Here is a 3,494-nt window from a genome sequence, read left to right on the forward strand (position 1 = left end):
ATTCCTCTTTGTTCTGTTGTTGTGATAAATAGCCAACTTGAAAAAGTTGAAGGAAGGAAAGTTTTTGTTTCCTGTAATGTTCAAAGTGTCGATGAGGAGACGCTGTACACAGAGGCAACAAGTAAGGAGCTGCCACTCTCTTTGGGGGTTGGGTTGGGTCCTGCCTCTCCTGCCTCTCCAATCGAACTCACACCCTTGCACTTGCCAGGGAAGTACTTATTTCACTTAGCCATCTCCCCAGCTTCGCTTTGTTTCACTTCATTTTGCTTCTCTTCGCTTCGCTTCTCTCCCCCCTCCTTTCTCTCTCACAACAATCAGCTGGCCTAGTGGCACACACCTGAGTCCTAGCACTCAGGAAGTGCAGGGACTGGGGTTCCATCGCTGGCACCATATACCGTGCTGGCCTTGCCCTCGGGTGCACTGAGCAGTCACCAAGAGTGAGTCTGGTGGCACACACCTGTAATCCTTCAAAACAGGAGGATCACTATGAGTAAGAGCTGTGTAGTGAGACCCTGTACCAAATACATTAAAAAAATGAATAAATAAATGAAACAGTAATACAGGGGGCAAAGAGAAGATGCCCTCATCCAGGCTACTTTAGTTCCTTGCTACCAAATAATTACTAAATGTAAGGTTGATATAATTTCCAGCATGACATATGCCCTTTTTTCTTTTGCCAATCACACAACTACAGAGGGCTTTAGTTTTTTTCTAAACTAAAACCCTAACTAGGGGCCGGGGAGATGGCTCAGTGGAATAAGCGCTTCCCTGGCAAGCGCAAGGGCCTGAGTTCAATCCCCGATTCCGCCAAAAAATAAAAAAATAAAAAATAAAACCCTAACTGAATAAATAAATATCATGAATCCAAAAACTGATCAAAAAAAAAATTAAAACATTATCTGTTTAAAAAAAAGAATAATGTATATCTGAGGAATGTGTTGTTCAGTTGGTTTTGAACTTTGTAGAAAACATATTGTATGTGATTTTCTGTGCTTGGTTAATTTTTTTTTCACTTAGCTCCATGTCGTATGGTTCATCCCGTTGGCTGTGTAGTTTGCTCATTTTTGCTGCTGCGTGATGCTCCCTGCACGACTACACCATGAGGAGCTGAACTCTTCCGATGGGTCTCTGGCTGTCGCGAAGTGGCTGCTCTAACCATTTTCCAGGTTCATGTCTCCTGGGAGAGTGCATGGCAAGAGCTTGCCGTATACCAGGTGGCAAACCTATGGCACAAGTGGTATCTTAAAGGCAAAAACATGAATGCACTAGTCGTTTTTTTCTAAACTAAAACCTTGGTATTCTGGTTTAATTGCAGTGTTGGCACTTTGCAATAATTAAGTACAGTTCAGGCACTCACCTCTAAAAGGCTGGACGTCACTGGCGTGTATACCTGGGTAACAGAATTGCCAGTTGTGGAGTATGTGCACATTCAGCTTAGAAAACAACACCGAGTTGTTTCCTAAGGTTGTACCAAATTACACTCCCGCCAGCCATATAAGAGATTCTTCTGATCCCTGTCTTCTGTAACAATTGGTAAAAGTCAGGCTTCTTGATCTTTGCCAATTAAATGGTTTTAAAATAGTATCTCAGGGGGCTGGGGACATAGCTCAGTAGAATAAGCGCTTGCCTGGCAAGCGCAGGTTCCTGAGTTCAATCCCCAGGCTCACAAAAAAAAAAAAAGATCACCCATTAAGAAGAAAGATTTGTACTAATAGTGTTTGGACAAGATAGCCTATCAGCTTCTTGTACATTGGATAACCACTAAGAAGATAACAGTGTACAGTATATTAATTATTGAAACTGTCCTATTAATCAGCTTTGAAACTGTCTCATTGATACTTGTTTCTCAATAAAATAAAATAAATTAAAAAAAATAAAATAGTATCTCAGTACCTGATTTGCATTTTCCTGATTGAAATTAGTTGAGTATCTCATCATGTTTACTGATTATATTTTTTTCCATTCTGTGAAATTTGTTTGCTTTTTCAGCTTTTTGTTCTTTTCATTCTATTACTAATTTATAAGCATTCTTTTTGTATTTCATGTTATACTAATCCTTTTGTTGGATATATATATATCCAACACATACATATATATCTCCTATGTAAGGGGCATATCTCTTTCCAGTGTGTAAATTACTTTCTTTTTGCTTTAAGCTATCTTTTTTTTTTAATGTCACCACACTTACTCTTTTGCTCTTTATGTTTAATGCTTTTTGTATCTTGTAAGAAATTCATTTTTCACCTAAGTATCAGCTGTTTACAGGAATGATGGATAAAAGAGTAGGCAAAAGATAGTGAATAATATGAATCCAGTCAATTTATAACTCCATTCCAGGCTGCACTGTAATTCCTATCTGACTAAACCTTTCCCTATCATAAAGGTAACAGATGGCTCGTAATTTTACTTCTTTTCATTTCCCTGGCTATCTCTAATGAAAGTGGTAATGAACCATGAAATGGCCAAGTGGTAGAGGACCTGGTTATCTTGGGGGAGGTGATGCTTTTGGATTGTGACACCCAAAAGTTGACTCTCAGTTTAGCTGAAAACTCAGAGTTAGCAGACAGAGTGAGGGTATGAAAATGAATCTAAATGCCTTTGTATGTGTCTATTAGTTTTCTCAGATTGAAGTCAACTAACTTATAATTATTCTTTCTTTTCATTTAGGCTTATTTATTACACTGGATCCTAATAAAAAACTGACTTAGAAGAGCTTCTGGTGAATTCTACCTCGTGTTTTGAGGCTTTCCCTTCTCCAGAAGAGAGGTGTCCCAAATCCTGCATGCTCACACTGACAGTGCTCCGGGGAAGCCTGCTGACACTGACCTTCTGGAACTGCCTTCTGAGCACCTCTCCCGGAGCCCCCTTTCCACCTTCTGACTTTTTTAACAGGAAATACTCCCCATGAGAGTATCAGTGATTCTCTGTAACTCCTTAGGATACCTGTGTGGTGCTCCTCAGATTTGAATGGGCTCTTTAAAGTTACACAACCATGACATCTGCCCCATCTCAGACTGAAGAAAAAAATGTGTGTTAAAACTTGCACTGCAAACTTGGAAGTGCTAGAAAACCGAACAAGGAAGAAATATGTGGGGTTGTGTGTAGGTGTGCACATGTGTACATATATACATACATTGTAAATTACAAGGCCATCTTTGTTGTATCTGATCAAACAAATCTTTTTTGGCCAGAATGGGAAACACAACTGGTTCCTGTAAGAATGGACACGTCAGATCTCTTGCCTAGAGTTTCAGGGATTAAACTGTACCTTTTTTTAACATAGGCTCTGCTGTTATGTTTTACCGGTGGTATAGTTAGGCATCACGGGAAGGAGCCCATCTTGTTTTCCTAGGTGTGTAACAAGGTATCTCATACTATGCAATTTAAACCAGCGAAAACTCATTGCCTCACAGTTCTGGAGACCGGAAGTCCACAGTTAGGATACTAACAAGGTCGCGCTTCTTCTGAAGGTGCAAGGGAAGGAAATATTTCAA

At 39.8% G+C, this 3,494-nt stretch overlaps 1 long non-coding RNA gene across 1 annotated transcript; it reads left to right on the forward strand.

The window, feature by feature from the left end:
* LOC111817061 lies at positions 1 to 3,275 on the forward strand. The gene is made up of 2 exons (XR_002821333.1): positions 1 to 121; positions 2,668 to 3,275. It is a non-coding gene; the product is annotated as an uncharacterized LOC111817061 (long non-coding RNA).
* The last annotated feature ends 219 nt before the right edge of the window (positions 3,276 to 3,494 follow it).

This window comes from Octodon degus, unplaced genomic scaffold (assembly GCF_000260255.1).
Source record: "Octodon degus isolate 3935 unplaced genomic scaffold, OctDeg1.0 scaffold00048, whole genome shotgun sequence".
Taxonomy (NCBI): Eukaryota; Metazoa; Chordata; class Mammalia; order Rodentia; family Octodontidae; genus Octodon; species Octodon degus.